General features: G+C 44.7%; 1 long non-coding RNA gene across 1 annotated transcript; it reads right to left on the bottom strand.

The window, feature by feature from the left end:
• Positions 1–837: 837 nt before the first annotated feature.
• On the bottom strand, positions 838–17,064 carry LOC139042196 (uncharacterized). Its single transcript, XR_011498633.1, has 3 exons — positions 16,800–17,064; positions 12,659–12,756; positions 838–11,505 (listed from the first exon to the last, which is right to left on the bottom strand). It is a non-coding gene; the product is annotated as an uncharacterized lncRNA (long non-coding RNA).
• Positions 17,065–17,514: the final 450 nt, after the last annotated feature.

Below are 17,514 nucleotides of genomic sequence, written 5' to 3'. Positions count from 1 at the left end.
GGGCTGCATCCCAGGCTTCAGTCCCAGCCTCCACCCTTGGGCCTTCCCTCTCAGAGGTTTGAAGAGCTTGCCCAGCACTTCACCAGGCTTTCTATGTGCCCAGACCTGGGCTGAGGATGAGTGTGGGGTGGGAGGATTTGGTCCCAGTTGGGTCCTGGCTTCCGGCTCCTCCTTCCCTGCATTGTGGGAGAATGACCCAAATTCCTGGCTCTCCTGAGGGAAGGTGGAGAAGGGTCTCCAGGGGCAGAAGGTGGGGTCTGAGTGGGGAAGTGAAAGGAAGGAAGGCTCCTTCTGAAGTGTCCCTGGGGTGAATTGGGCTTTCCCTTTACCTCCTCGGCAGTGGTTTGGGGGTTGCTTTGGAGAGAGCTTGAGGCAAAACCCAGAAGCAGATGCTGTTACTGAAAACAAAGTGGGGTTCCCTCCTGATGAGTTAAATCAGACTCTCCACCAGAAGTAGCTGTCTCACAAAGTAGGGTATATTTGCGGCAAATAGGAGACCATGAGGAATTATTTCCGGAGCCATGGCTCCCTGAACATAGGGAAGCAGGGACCTTTTATTTCGGATGGGGAATGGATATGCAAAAGGGAGAGGTGGGGGATTCGCTTGCACAGGCTCAGCTGGAAAATATGCTTCCACATACACTGCAGGTGGCTGTAACAAGGCCTAAGCTCCTCCTGGAGAGATCTTAGCATTAACAATAAGGCAAAGGTCACAGGCATAGCTCTTGTGGTGAGGCTAGGTGGGGTTCAGGGTAGTTAGTGATTGCATTCCCTTAACATAACAAAAGGGAAAAAAAACAATTTGGAAAGACTGTTAAATGCTTCCAAACACACTCTTGAGTTCCTCGGGGGTAACTGGCCAGTGACAATGTCAGATGTCTGCTGGGTAGAGCTAATCAGATGGCATCAAGGGACTCTGAGTAGGCCCTCCAGTCCAAGAGATGTCCCCCATGCTACCACTGCTATCTCTTCAATGGGGTTGGGGGTGAGTGGACTGGAGCAGAGGAGGGTGGGGGGCAGCGGGAGCTAAATGTCAGAGACTTAAATGTCATGCTCTCTACAGTGTCCCTGTGTTCCCAGAGGAGCGTGCAAGAGGATGGGCTGCGGATACCAGGGCTGGTAACGGTGCAGGAGGGATTGTGGGTCCTGGTACTCTGTGCCTTCTCCAACCTCCCTGATGGATGGAATCACTCGGACTCACACATCTTCTGGTTCCTGGAAGGGGCCGACATATACCAGGATCCTCCAGTGGCCACAAACAAACTGAGCCAGAAGCTGCAAGAGAGGACCCTGGGCTGCTTCCATTTCCTTCCATTTCCCAGACCAAGAGCTGCTCCCTGAGAATCAGAGATGCCAGGAAGAAAGATGGTGGGTTGTACTCATTTTGATGGGAGAGAGGGATCTGCCATGATGTTCAGTTTGAAGTATAAGACACTCTCTCTGAATGTGACAGGTGGAAATGGACCCCTACTCCTAGTATGGGGGTGAGGATCAGCATGAGGTGTGCCTGGGAGCTCAGAGGAGACACATCTCTGGGGCTGGAGCAGAGGCTATTTCCATATTCACACCTTGGAGTCCCCTCTCTGTGTCTCAGGTTTCTTCCTCTATCCTTCCCACCCTTCATCCAGACACCCGACATCCAAGTTCCAGCAGCTCTGGAGTCTGGCCCTCCTGGAAGCCTGGTCTGCTCCATGCCGGCAGCCTGTAGTTGGAGGAGGCCCACCGTCTTCTCCTGCATATGGGACACCCCAGCTAACCAGGTCACCATCGTCCCACGGCTCTGGAACCACAGCATCAATGTGACTACAGAGATGACCATCAAGCTCAATGTCTCATGTGAGTGCCAGGCCAGGACTTCTGGGTGATTGCAGGGAGTGGCTGCGGGAAGAGAGTCAGGGCCTGGGGGACTTGGAACTGGGTCCTGGGTTCTGGGCAGGGGAGGGGGAACAAGAGGATGCTAAAACTGAAGCTAACCTCAAAACTGAAGAGGAACATTTGTCTTCTGAATTCAGATGGCCCCCAGAACCTGACCATCAGTGTCTTCTGTGAGAATAATAAAGATTGGAGAGAATATCTCATGTCCAAGGCTGTGATGGAGGGAAGAAGGTGTCTACAACACCTCAGAACAAAGTCTAAAAGTCTTGGAGGTTGAAGCATAGCAGGCTGAGGTCAGACAAGTGGACTGTAGGCACTCAAAGGCCCCCTAACTCTTCTGTCCCCCGTGATCAGCCCCCACACTCACAACCACAAAAACAGACCTTCTTCTTGTCAAATCTTCTGGAGACCTTCCATCCTCACTTGCCTGGACCTCTTGGAGGGATCTTTTGTTTTGGCGGCTGACTTCTTCTTGACCTTCCCAGCTCCCTTCCCAAGAGCCAGATCCAAGCATCGGATGTTGCCTTTGAAGACCCCCTCAAGATCCTACCTCTCCACCCAGCCTCACCTGTCTACTTTTCAATACTTTTCATTTAAGTATTTCCCCCAGGCAATTTATTTTGCACAGTCTCATATTCAAAAGGTTCAAAAGAGCATGTGATAGAATGTACCTCTCCCATCTCAGTCCCCCTAGATTCCTCGTTTCCTTCACTGGAGGCATCCATTGTAAACTCTTTCTGTGTTCACTCAGAAATGCCTTTTGCATATATAAAAATATCCGTATATTTTCATGTAGATATAAATATAGATTCTGTGTGAACCTGCTTTTTTACACACAAAGCACCCTATATACATTGTTCTGAATCTTTTTTCTTAATTAACAATAATTCTTAGAGATCCTCTCACATCAGACAATAAAAAACTTCAAACTTTATTACAATTGTCAAATATTCCATTGCATATATGTGTCATAAGGTTTTTAAACAATTGTATGCTAATGGAAAAAACTTTTGCTACCTATAAATTGCTGCAAGGAATAATGTTGTATATATGTTTTATAAGTGTGCTAAGCTGTCTGTATGAATTTGAGTTCCTCAGCCAGAGGGCACACGCATGACCAATTTGGATAGATATGCCAAGAGGTTGTACCAGTTTGCATCCCCACCTCCTGCAATGTGTTAGGTCTCTGCTTCGTTCCAGCCTCAACAGCAGAGGGCATTAGCAATGATTTTCATCTATCCAATCTTGCCGGCGAAAAATGTACCCCACCATCGTTTGAGCTTGCATTTCTCTAGTTAGGCCTGAAGGTGAGCATTTTATTTTTTTATAGGTTTCAAAGTCATTAATATTTTCCATTCTATTCTGTTCTGCCATTCTATGTATGACTGTTTATATCCCTTTTCCATTGTTATTACTTTATGTTTCTTTTCTTGAGGATTTGGATAAGTTCTTTCTATATTAGGAAATACAGTCATTAGTCTGTAATGTGATTGTGAGCATATTTTCTCAGCTTATCATTGTCTTCGGACTTAGTTTAGCTTGGATTTGCTATACAAATTTTGTTTTATGTAGTTGAGTTCATAAGTCTTTGCTTATAACTCTTTGCTTATCACTGTGGCATTCCCAACTCTGAGCTTATACATAATGTATATATTATAATGTATATATGTATACACACAAACACATATTTGTATTTATGTTCATATTTAATTTGCATTTATATTTACATATAATGCTGCCAAGGTTTCCTCTCTTTGCCTCTGCTCTCCACACTTCCATACCCACTCTGTCCCTCTTGACTTACAAGATTAATTTACATACCCTGAAAATCCAAGGCCATTTCTATCCACAGTTCTTTGCTCTCCTGGTCCTTCCTCCCAGCATGCTTTTCTGCTCCAAAATCATCAGAAATCTACTTCCACTTGTCTATCTCCCTCTGCTTAAGCCCTTCTTCCTCCAGGAAGCCCTCCCTGACTGTCTCTCATGGAGCTGCTCATCCTCAGGGCATCCTTAGCCTGAGTAACTTCATCACAATACTCATCATATTGCTGAGGGAGGGTCTGGTCCTGAGCCTCTTGTCTCCTCTAGACAGTGACTCCCTCAGGAGCCAATACCCTCTCAGTGGCACCTCCTTTAGATAGGGAGCAGTAAATGGCTGCAGAATGAATGAATGCATGATTAGACTCTGCGGAAACTGGAGATATGTGTTGATAAGGATAACAGGAGAGGAGGTGTGGGAACCAGGGGGTCGCCAGGGGACTGGATTGGGGAACTCCTAAGGACAAAGACCCTCCCTCTATTCCTGCACCTCATGGAGTCTGAATCTAGACTGAAAGATCAACTCAAAAGAGGAAGAGACCAAACTGCTTCAAAAAGGGAAGTGGTGGAGGGAGAAGCTACTTCTAAACATCTGAACACAAGGCTGCGTTTGTCACTGTTGGTCTCTGGCTCTCTGATGTTCTCTTGCCCCATTTCCAGAACCTGCAGCCCTGGAGATTGGCTCCTCCCTATCAGTCCTGAAGGACCAATCTCTTGGTCTTTTCTGTGTGATTGACGGCAACCCCCTGCCAGGTTGAGCTGGACCCCAGAGGGCCAAACACCAACCGAGGCCCTCCCAGTCATCAGAGCCTGGGGTCCTGGAGCTGCCCACAATGGAGTCTGGTGGTGGAGGGGAGTTCATCTGCCCAGCTCATCTCTCTTTGGGCTCCCAGCACATCTCCATCAGCCACTCTGTGCAGAGTCATCTGGGAGGGAAGAGGGGGCAGGGTACCTGCATTCTGAGGGTGGGGCTGTGGGCAGGATGAGGTCTGGGAGAAAAACTTCGTTGTCTCTTCTCCCTCAGATAATTCTATTATCTCTGTGGAGCAAGGTGTTTATAGCCCCTGGGTCTTATCCTACTTAAGGGGAACCTCATGGGGACCAGCTTTGTACTCACCTGTGGACTCACCTAGATCTACTACAGTAGGTGAGCCCTTCCTCAGATGATCTAGTACCTGAGTCCCCAAATCCCGAGAGAGAGTGGCCTTACCTTCTTCCCCAAGGCGAGTTCCCTGCAGCCCTACCCCTTAAGCTCCCCTTACATTTTCCCTCAGGTTCAGAGGGTCCCAGAGGAGTGTGTTTGGGAGAGTGGACTGAAGTACTCTCTCTCCTCTGGATGTGGTGAGAGGCAGGACACAGAAGCTCAGAGGGACAGAGTTCCTGTGCCCCAGGCATCTCTCTCACCAAAACCCACCATCCATCAAGGATGCACTTGCTGACTTTTCTTAGCCAGAAGTAACCTCTGTCCTCTTTCATATCTGGTCTTCGGAACTGGTCCCATGGGAGAGGATGGATGGAAGGTTGGAGAGATGAGTCCTTGGCTGGTGTGCCCTCAGACCATTTCCTGGTCCCTTCCTACACTGCTCTGTACTACTGGGATTTACCCCTGGGGGCTACATTTTCCGGGGACTTTTATTAGCTGGTTTCCCACTAGGTTCAGTTAGTGAGAATCAAATGTTGGAGACTAAAATCAAGGAAGAAAAGGGAGAAGCCAAGGTATTTATTTCTTGCCCTCTCTGCATTGTGCAGCCTTTCTGACAGTGGCTGCATCCCCTCTGAGCCTTCAGCTCCCAAAGAGGAAGACCTGCCATCGTCCAGCTTCCCTGGTTGCCCCTGATCCATGGGCTCTGGCACCCTGCCTCTTCCTTTTGTCTTGGTGGTAGCTTCCTGCTGTTGCTCATTTCTAGATTGTTTCATTGTCTTCTGTTTAATTTTTCATCTCTTCTATCAACTGAGTGACCAATTAAATTTCCTCTGTTTTAAATATTTGGGGTGTTTTTTATTTTAATTGGAACTTACCTGATACAGATGGACAGAAGAATGGAGGAATAAATGGAAAGGCAGATGTGATGGATGGATGGATGGAGAGATGGATGGATGGAGAGATGGATAGGTGGATGTATGTATGTGTGTATAGATTGATGGAAGAATGGATGGATGGACGAGGATGTTATTCAATGAATGTGACCCTCTTACCAGTCTTGGGGTCCATCCAAGACTTTTTCATTCTTGTCCCATTTCCCAAGCATCCTCATTCTCCCTTAGTCTGAAATGTGTTTCATTGTGCAGTCAAGAATTTGCATACCTGACTTATTTCAATGTTATTGTGTGTGATATTCTTTGCTGCTTATAATCTCTTCTAACTCTTGTCCTTTCCATGACCACGTAATGCTCTCATGTTACCATGAACCAGGAGGTTCATTTCCGATCCTTACTTTCAGTCCTCAATCTATTCAACCTCCCTATTTCCTGAAAATTGCCTCATTCTTTACTTTATGGTCACTATTACCCACTTTCCTAGGGTTTGCTTCTAGGATTTGATGATCAAAAAAGCTCCTTCTGAAAATTCTACTGGACCTTCTGGCATTGTCCTGAGTAATTATATTTTCCTTTCAACTTAACTTTTCTTTCATTCTCCTCCCTTTAAACAAAGTGGCCCAACAACCCCAAATTCTCTTCACATTGCCTTTTAATAGATAATTTCATCAATATGTCCATCTAGGTATAAACAGCAATGAAGATAAAATTTCCCAGAAAGATAATGTGAAAGATGACATGACAGGAGCCAGATTAAAGTAGGGCCAGAGCAGCCATTTCAGAGAAATTGCCTTGCACATCCTCTTTATCTTCCAAACTAGACCAAACCACCAACATTCCAAGAAATCAATAAGGACAAGAATATCCTGTTTGTAAGGACTGATGAAATTGGACTTTGCTGATGACTGAATTGCTAACCAATCAATGAAATGCAAGTCTAGCCTTTTGCCTGATGGCCAAATCTCATGTCAATCTACGTAGTACAAACCTTGCCTTACCTCATCCAGCACCAATGAACTCTTCTGTAACACAACTCACCTCATTTTTCTCCCTTTTTCCCATAAAACCCCTGAACCCCTCTCCTGTAGTCAGGACACTGGATTTTGACCTGAATCTGTGCTCCCCAAATTGAAATTCTTTGATCCCAAATACACACTTTGCCTCTTAAACTGGTTTCTGTTTTTGTAGTGTCAATTGAGGAAAAGTACACTACAATTCAAACAGCAGATATTTATTTGGGCAATCAGAATTGCCATTCTGGAGACACAGATTCAGGTAGAAACACAAAAATGTACTCCAAAGAAGGCAAGAGTTTATAAAAGCAAAAAGAGACAAATTATACTGTTTTGCAAGACTTGAGATTGGTGCTGGAAATAACTGTTACTTCTGGGCTACACATGACTGTTTGGTAAGGCCATCTCTAAGGCAAAAAAGTTCTTATCTATGGGAGGAAGCATATTTCTTGAAAGAAGGTAGAGATAACAACAGTAAGGCAAAGTTCAAAAGTTACATTCTATCTGGGTAGAGACTTAGTGTGCGTGCATAAGCCCCATTGCCTTAATGGCCCCCCAGCTCCACTTTAGAAGCCTTGACATATGTTACTCCATTTTATTATCACTGTCCATAGTAGATTGCCAATAAAATTTTCAAAAGGACTACTAGGGACAGTGAATTCTTTCATAGTTCATGGAAAAAAAAGACTTTAAGTCACTGTGAAAATGTAAAAAAGTTATTTTTCAGAGTATGCAATTTCAGTTTTTCCTAGCTCTCTCTCTCTCTCTATATATACATACATATATAAATACATACACATAGTAGGTCCTCTACCAGAATGAGACGGCCACAAGACTGCTCAGTGAGACTCCAAGTGCCTTCCCTGCCTGTATGAAATAGCACTTTTCTTTGCAGATGGCAGCTTTCATCGACTAGCTCAATTTGGGCACTACCATGCCCTTTGCTAGACAAAGCTGATGAATAAAAGTGAGCAATGGAAACAGAAACCCAGTCGTGCACCATGATAACTATTGGCAGAGAGTTATATCAAAAGTGCTAGTGGTGGGCTGGCCCGGTGGTGCAGCGGTTAAGTTTGCACAATCTGCTTTGGTGGCCCAGGGTTCACCTGTTCGGATCCCAGGTGTGGAGCTACACACGCTTGCCAAACCATGCTGTGGCTGGAGTTCCACATATAAAGTAGAGGAAGATGGGCATGGCTGTTAGCTCAGGGCTAATCTTCCTCAAAAGAAAAAAAAATGCTAGTGGACATGCACATCAATAAACTTGTCAGAGATGTCATCTCAGGAATCGGACACAAACCGCAAGTGGACCAGAGAGGCCATTTCACTGATATGGCCACTAGTTCCTCACCCATATGGTGCTTGAGGGTAGCTGAGGTGATATGGGGTGGTGTGATGGGGGTTCTGTGGGCTCAGTGGCAGGATGTCAGCTTGGGTTGAGTCATGAAGATTCTGCATGAAGACATAACAGAGGGGATTTTTGGGGTGAGTGATGGAGGAATCCGTAGGGTGAGTGATGGAGGGTTTGAGGGGTGAGTGATGGGTGGCATTTTGGGTGAATGATGGAGAGGTCTTAGGGTGAGTGAGGATGGGGGTCTGTGGGGTGAGTGATGGGAGGTCAGCTGGGTGAGTGATGCAGCCTTTGTAGGATGAATGATGAGGAGTCTGTGACATGTGTGAAGGTGATGTTTTCTGTAATTTAAGTTGGATGATAAGCCCATTAATTTTCAATCTTTCCTTGCACATTTTATTTATGTAATTGTATATAGTATTTTTGTAATTTTTAAATTCCAAGTATACATTAATATCAGTTTTTATTTTGTCTGATCCTAGGGACTTGCTCATCTGAGGAAAGTGAATGCGTATCTTAAGAAGGCCTTAGTGTCTCGTACTGGAGGACATTTGGGATATGATTCACTGCCTGGTGGATGGGGGGTTTAGTGATTGATTTAGAGTCTGGGAGCCTCAAGGACTAGAGGACTTTGAGGGCCCTCAAAGGACATTTAATACACTTGGGGGGCCAGTGAGTGGTAACCCACAGGAGTTGGTAGCATGGGGTGCTGAGGGTAGCTGTAATTGGGAGCATATGGGAGCCAGTTGATGGAAGAGTAGAGGATCAGTGATGAGGGCTTGTGACTGCATTGCTTTGGGTGGTGAGTGTGGGTGGTCTTTAGGGAAAGGGCCAATGTTAGCTTCTTTTTGGGTCCCTGTGATGTGGTAAAGGTCAGTGATTGGTAGTCAAACAGATTGATGATGGGTTTACATTGGCGTGCCATATTTTGATCCCTATGCAGGGGATTATCAGAGATTTGTGAAAATTGGTGAATGGCACTCCCTGGGACACAGTTACTAGCAATCAGATAGGTTAATGATTTTTAGAGCTTGGGCCGTGTCAGCAACTCAGAGGCATTTCAGCATCCTCTGCAGTCTTGGCCCACTCATTGGGGGTTTCTGAAGGTCTGTGCTATCAATGACTGATTTGTATCTGTGAGTTAACCCGTTATGGACAGACCAGAGACAGTCAGTAATTGGGGGTCTTGGTGCAGATTTGCAGGCTTTCCAGTTCACGGTGGGGGTTGGGTATGGTACATTTAACTTTTATCTTTGTCAGTAGAGGCTGGGCTGTGTAGGCTGTCACAGATAGGCAGGGAAATGTCCAGAAGCTTTGACTAGGCACACCAGACATGGCTGCCTGAAAATCTGAGCTACCTGAAGGCCATAGGAAATGGAAGTGTTGTTTCTGGAAGCTGACTATGTAGGGGACAACATGGGATGGTGCAACTGTGTGTATTTTAGAGCGATGACAATGTGAGACTGATTCCCTGTTCTTCTCTTTTGACCTTAAGGCAAATGTGTAACAGCACTCAGCGTCAGTTTCATCATCCACAAAATTGGCCTAATAATGATCATAATATTTAGCTGACAGGATTGTGTGAAAATTAAACAACATAGCTGATACCTGACTCTGCAATTTGCTGACTTTTATTCAATGTTTCCCACATGCCAGGCAGGTGCTGAGGGCTTGACAAGCTCATCCTCTGTAAGTTTCCCAACTTAAGACCCTCCTAAGACACGTGTTCAGTGTCCTCAAGTGAGCAGGTCTCATGAACCAGTGATATAAAACCTGATATTAAAACTACCGTTGGAGTTTAACAGTTACAAAAAATACTTATATACATAAAGAAAAACACAAGGAAAGGGTGAAAATTGATGAGCTAGTCATCCAACTTAAATTAGAGAAACTTGCCCCCATCACTCACCCCACAGACTCCTCATCACTCAATCAAAAGATCCTGCATCACTCACCTCACACAGCCCCCATCACTCACCCCACCAATGCCCTTGAAGAGATAACTCACCTCAAAGACCCCCACCACTCACTCTAAGATCTCCCCCATTGAGGATCCTGGAGAGACCCCGATACCCAAGAGGTTCCCCAGCAAACCTACTCCAATTCCTGCTCCATCATCAGCCAGTCCATGGTTTCCTCTGTAACACAGAGGCCTGTGGATGAGGAAACACCAGGCCCCTGTGGTCTGCTCTCAGCAGGAGGATCCAGATTATCTAAAGAGCAGGGAGTCCAGATCTGTTGCTTCCTGCATCTGTCCTCGGGTTCTGGAGAACTGTCCCTGGGACTGCTCCCACTGACCTCACAGAGATGGTACTGAGGGACATTTGGGAAGTGATCCACTGCTTGGGGGCCTGTATGAGTCTGACTGATCGGGAGCAGGAGCTTCAGGGACTGGAAGAATTTGAGGGTCGCATTGTAACACATTCAAGGTGGGCAGCAATTGGGGACCCATAGAAATCAGTAGAGTGGGGTGCTGAGGGTAGCATATGGGAGTCATCTCACTAGAGGCCTAGGGGGTCAGTAATGGGAGTTCATGAAGGTGAGTGCATTGCTTTCTGGGCAGTGTGAGTTGGGGACCTTTTGGAATAGATGAGTGGGTCAGTGTTGGCCTGTCCTTGGGTCCCTGAGGACATGGTAAGGGTCAATGATTGGCAGTTGAGCAGATTGACAATGGTTTCCTATTGGGGTGCATTATTTGGATCTCTGTGTTGGGAATTATTTGGAATCCAGAGTTTCCCAAGTGCCAGGAATGTGCTGAAGACTTCACAAGCCTCATCACATGTCAGTTTCACACTTGTGATAAATACCTTCCTCCTCATATTGGAAACTACGACTAAAGTAACAGCTTTATATTCTCACAGTAAAAGGTGGCAAAGATTTGACTAAATTTCATTAAGTTTAGTCCAGATCTGTTTGTGTCTTCTTTTTTTTCTCTAACGTTAACTAATAGAGTTAGATTTTCTGAGCTTTGTCTACTCTCAGTGTCTACTGCAGTAGCCTTCACCTAAGGGCCCCCAGAAATTCATGTGGAGTGAATGTTGGATGAGTGACCATGTGGTCATTGCCTTTCCAGGGCTTTCTGGTGTCTCTGCAGAGCCCCTGGGTCAGGCTACATCACTGAGGCCGCAGGATCTCCCTTCACAGCCCAGCCAAACTCCCCCAAGTGGGTCCGGTTGGAGCCCCTAGACACCCACCCACTTTTGGGCTCCTGGGAAAAGTGGAGTTGTCAGCAAGAGAGACCAATAGTTGGAGCCCAGAGGGGACATGCCTGCTGATGTGAATTTGCCCCACAGCCCCCAGGTCCTGAATCCAGTGGAGCAGGATGGATCATGAGGCGAGAAGGAGCCGCAGGCACAGTTCTCCAGAACTGAGGACAGACTCAGGAAGCAGCAGATCCTGGACTCCCTGTGCCTGAGATACAACTCAGCATTAAAAAGGAATAGACCACCATTATATACAACAGCATGCAGGAATTGTGAGAAGCCAGACATAAGAGACTACACAGTAAGATTCCATTTTCATGAAGTTCTAGAGTGGCCAAAACTAAGCTACTATCATAGAAATCAGTAAAGCCTGCCTCAGGGAGGGGGCGGCATAAGGGAAACTTGTGCAGTGATGGAAATACTCTACTTCTCTATTGGTGGGGGGATGTATGCATGTATCAAAATGCAGTAAAAACCTGTGCACTATATATAAATACAATATTTAAAAACATTTCTTATATATAAATATATCTGTATATTACACGTGATAAGTATATATCATGCAAATTTAATAAAATATGTATGTAAGATACTGTAATGGTGGATACATGACATTATACTTTTGTCAAAACTCATAGAACCAAACTACATAAAGAGAGAACCTTAATGTGAACTATGGACTTTAGTCGATAATGATGTAAACATATGGGTTCATTAATTTTAACAAATGTACCACACTAATGCAAGATGTGGATAATAAGGGAAATTGTGAGGGGCAGGAGGGTGTATGTGGGAACTCTCTGTACTACCTGCTCAATTTCTCTGTAAACCTAAAACTGTTTTAAAAAATAAAGTCTGTTAATTATCTAAAAATTCACTTGTTACAAGAAGCTATTAATTATAAATTTACATAAATATATATTCATTCATTATATGTAAATTATACTGCAATAAAAAATGAAGCAGACACAGGCAACAATGTATACTGTGATTACATTTATAACAAGTTCAAAAATAGGTTTATCTGCACTATACTTTTTAGGGCTGCATAGATAGGTAATAAAGCTATAAAGAAAATGGGGAAATGGTTCATGTAAAAGCCAGGAGCATGAATGCTTTCAGAAGGGATACACAGAGTGTTGTGATCAGAGTGACCCACAAGGGAACATCAGGAGGGTGGTCATTAGTTTCTTATTACTTGGTCTGTGTTGGGTTTGCACTAGTTTTTGCTTTCTAACCATTTGGCTAATGACACCTATAAGGTTATACACTTTATATATATATATGTTATATATACATTACAGTAAAAATTGTAGCAAAAATGTGACAAGGTAAGAGAAGTTTGATGCTCTGACACTCACGTTTTGGTGACGTTCTGCAGTGTTTCTTCTCCCCAAAGCTCAATATTCATAAGTGAGAGAATAATTTTTTTAACAGCTCAAGAAAGATGCAGTTTTATCTACCAGGAAAATAAAAGACCAATTTGTATGATACATTTGATTGCATCAAAACGAAGCTTTCTGGGGCCGGCCCGGTGGCATAGCGATTAAGTGTGCACGTTCCCGCTTCGGTAGGCCGAGGTTCACCAGTTCAAATCCTGGGTGCAGACATGGTACCGTTCGTCAAGCCATGCTGTGGTAGACATCCCACGTATAAAGCAGAGGAAGATGGGCATGGATGTTAGCTCAGGGTCAGTCTTCCTCAGCAAAAAGAGGAGGATTGGTTGCAGATGTTACCTCAGGGCTAATCTTCCTCAAAAATAAAAATGAAGGTTTTCATTGAAAGGATAGTAATAGGATATAGTAAAAAAAAGAGAGGGATCTTGCAATGTCAAGATAGTGTTCTATGAACTGAGCAATATGGTTGTTTCAACTCAACTCAATTCTGTAATTGATATCTAAAAGAAAAAATAACAAATATGCAGGGCACAAGGAATGCTCCTTCTGTTCCAGCTGTCTTTTCCAAACTGCCTGACATTCTGTAGGTTGACTCATCGAACTTAACAGGCAAGGAAAGGAGTTAGGAGTGGGGGAGAGAGGAGACCATCACGTCATAGTGTAAATGTGGCCACCTCTGTATCAGGTACCCACCTTTACCATGGCGTTTATTATACTGTTGAAATTATATGTATACACTACTATATTCTCACACTAAGAGTTAGGTCCTTAAGGGTAGGACTGTGTCATATTCATCCTCATAAACCCAGAAGTCAGCACTGGTGAGGCTGGTGAAAAGTACAGTTAATCAATTCTGATTGGCTGACTGGTTTGTCGCTTGGTAGATTGGATGAAAAATCAATCAAAATTAGAACCCAAATGGACTGTTTTCAACTCAGGTGTATCTTTAATTCTTGACTATTATAATAGAGCCAAATGAATGCTCACTGAATTATCATTGGAGATGGATGTTCCTTCTAACGTCATTTCTTCTAGCATCAAGATGCCTATCCATTTGGATGACAGAGACATGAACAAACATATCATCAAATTCAAGTTGACTCTATGGCTGGAAGGAAACATCAGAGATGCTACAGCTGAATCAGAAGAGAGAATGACAAAAGTTAATTTTAAGTGGGGAAAAAAATTGAGATGCAGTACCAGTCAGATAATTCCTGTTGTCTGGCAGAGCTATGTAACATCAAACCTCTGAAATTACCATTTGACATTATGTGTGCAAAGCTTGAAAACCCTCACTACATTTTTTTTTGAGGAAGATTAGCCCTGAGCTAACATCTGCCACCAATCCTCCTCTTTCTGCTGAGGAAGACTGGCCCTGAGTTAACATCCATGACCATCTTCCTCTACTTTATATGTGGGATGTCTGCCACAGGTTGGTTTGACAAGCACTACATAGGTCCGCACCCAGGACTTGAACTGGCGAACCCCGGGCTGCTGAAGCAGGATGTGCAAACTTAACCACTGCGCCACAAGGCCAGCCCCTCTTCTCACTAATTTTTCATCAATTTTTAAATCAACTTGATAATAGTATGATTTACATACAATAAAATGCACCCATTTTAAGTGAAGAAACAAAAACAAAGGTTTCCATCAAATAGAGGAGAACCAGACAAATTTAATTGGGAAATGACAGCATGGGAGAAATCATTTCCTTTATTAAACTCCCAAGAGTTTTTCAACTAGAATGTACAAAAACTTCCACAAATCAACAAGAAAAAGGAAAAGAAGCCAATGTAAAAATAAACAAAATGGCATGAATATTTATTTCACAAATGTGGAAGCATGAATGGAAAACAAGTGCGTGTTGAGATGTTTGCACTCACTGTAGTTGAAAAAAAAAATCAACCATAAACAAGACAGCACTCCAGACTCATCAGACTGCAAAATCAAGAAGGCAGAAAACAGCAAGGGCCACGGAGATGGGAGGAAATAGAAGCCTCATGTTCTGATGGTGGGAGGGTAGACTGTTGAGGCATTTTGAGAGCTGGCAAAACTCTATTTTGTGAACTGACTGTATTTGCTTTGTGATAAATCACTGAGCTGCACACTTAGCCATTTGTATCTTCTTCTGCATGTTGTACACTTTACAATAAAAAAATTAAACTAATATTGAGTGGAAGTAGCCAGAAAAAAATGTGTACTATATGATGCCATTTACATAAAGGTCAAAAATAGTGAAACCTAAACTTTGAAATTTAGGGATGCATATTCTGTTGGCAAAATGTATGATTCTCTAAGGTAAATAATAAGGATGAGATTAATATCCTTAGAGAGGTTGATAGGCAAAACTCCAAGGTCCCTGTGTGTAAATGCTTTGAATAGAAATTCACAAGGAAAGATTACAGTTAATTAAAAAAAATAGATGGTAAAAGTTGTTTATCGATACAAAATAAAGAAAGGGTAAAAACTATTTCTCTAATCTTGAATTAGGAAAAGTGAAAAAAGTCAATTATATCAGGCACTTTCAAGTGCCCTCGGGAGATTTAAGTGAGTAAGGGCATTTTTCGAAAATGTCGTGTTGACTTCCAAAGCAATTGGAAGAATCATCTCCTCTCCCCACTTATTGCATCAATTAGAAATGTTTTGTTCTAAGTTACAAAAAGGCCAACTTTCAGGAACTTTAACAAATAGGGCTTTACTTTTCTCACGTAAGAAGAAGTTTAGAGATGGGCGGCTGTTGGCTTCAGTTCAATGGCTTGGCAGAGCCTACTGGACATTCCGGAGAGTAAAGAAGAAGGGGCACAGGGGAAGCCCAGCCTCCAGACCAGAGGGTAGGCCCCTTCCTGATTTTCTCCCTCATAGGCGGTCCATTACCTTTGACTCAGTTGCTTTCCTGACCTGAGGCCCAGATCCAGTTCCGCTCTAGTCAGACCCCTCTACACAGACTTGCTATTCCTAAACTAGGGACCCAATTCTGCTTCAGCACCACGGACAGCGCCGCCTCTACTTTCTGGGGCTCCCCAAGGGCCAGACAGTGTCTTGGCTGAAAAGAGGCCCCCTCCTGTGGGTAGAACCAAAGGGGAGAATTGGCAGAGGCTTGAGGACTGGACGTGAGCAGGATAGGGGCCTCTCAATCTAGGTCAGCCCTTCGCAGGCTTCTTCCCACCTCCAGGAAATAAGGCCTTACATTGCATGAGAGAGGGTCTTCTCACATACCATTGGTTTCTTGCCTCTCAGGGCAGACTCCACCTCCAATCTCTTCAGAAATACCTCCCTGTCTGGGGAAATCCCCCATCCCGCCTCTTCCTCCTCTTACAGACAGGAAGGGCCTCTCTCCCCAACATGCTTATATCTGTCTCTCTCCTTTTCCCTCTCTGTCCTCCACTCTCTCCTGCTCTTCCTCTCTTTCTCTCACTTAGTCTCTGGTTGGTACCCAAATGGAGCTCTGGAGGACAGAGAACAAGACTTATGGTCCTTTACTATCTCTACCTCTGTGCCAAATCCTGAAAATTTTTTTTAAAATTATGCCTCAGGGCCGGCTCCGTGGCCGAGTGGTTAAGTTCGCACGCTCCGCTGGGGCAGCCCGGGGTTTGGATCTTGGGCGCGGACATGGCACCACTCCTCAGACCATGGTGAGGCGGCGTCCCACATCCCACAACTAGAAGGACCTGCAACTAAGATATACAACTGTGTACAGGGCGGGGTTTGGGAGATAAAGCAGGAAAAAAAAATATGCCTCAATGTCTACCAGATAAATGAAGGAATGAAATATTAAGAGGCTGAATGAAGCATTGTTTTTGGAAGTTGATGGAAGACATTCAAAGTGTTTAGGCACACAAGGGACGTTGCTGAGATTGGGAAAAGAGTTCTGTGACATCAGAGATGGATCACCGTCAGTGGGAGACCTAGAAGCTACAAAAGGGAGATCAGTAAGGAGAGGGGAATTAGTGGTCAACCCATGGAGGATAATTATGGAGGCTGGAGGATCTGTGGAGAAGATGGGGAGAGATATTCTGTACATATATGTGCAGGGCTCACAGGAAATGTGAGGAGGAACAAACACTCAGTCAAAAGTTTTGTCTCACCCTGAACCCGAACAACTCACCCAAGTCTGGCACAGGAGCCAGGGCTCCAGGCTCCAGTCTCAGCCTCTGTCCATAAGCTTTCTCCTTGCAGATGAATTCAAGAGTTCACCCAACGCTTCCCAAGGCCTCCAGGTTGCTCCAGCCCTGGAGTGGAGTGGGTCCAATCCAGAAAGAATTTGGTCCCATGAGAGTCTTGGTCTCTCATTCCTCTGCCTCCATGAGAGAGGCTCTGAGGAACCTATCTGGAGAAAAATAGATGGTCAAACTCCACATCTCTCTTGAGGGAGGTGGGGGTTGGTCTTCAGGAAGTGACTGGTGGCATTTCAGGGTGCAGGAAGGAGGAAGGCTCCAGCCTGCTGTGGTCCCAGAAGAGCTCAGCTTTCACTTCCCTTGCAGTGGCCTGAGAGGGGGGCAGTATTCTTATTGAATGGAGAAGTTTAGGGCAGAAACCATACATTTCAACCCAGAAAGAGCCCCCAGCACACTGACCACCCCAGGGTCACCCCCATCTCCCAGCTGGGAGATGCTCATCAGATGGTATCAAGGGAATCTAGATGATCCTCTGCAACCCAGAGATGCTGCTGCCACTGTGTCCACAACTGTGAGGGTAACAGGTCTGAGGCAGAGACTTCCAGGTGGGGCTGCAGTCAGAGACTTTGTGTCCTGCAGTGGTCCCTGAAGGATGGTGCAGGTACAGTCTGTAACATTCAGTCAGTGATGGCGAAGGAAGGTCTG

Source organism: Equus asinus, chromosome 26 (genome assembly GCF_041296235.1).
Source record: "Equus asinus isolate D_3611 breed Donkey chromosome 26, EquAss-T2T_v2, whole genome shotgun sequence".
NCBI lineage: Eukaryota > Metazoa > Chordata > Mammalia > Perissodactyla > Equidae > Equus > Equus asinus.
This window is presented reverse-complemented; position numbering and strand designations above follow the sequence as displayed.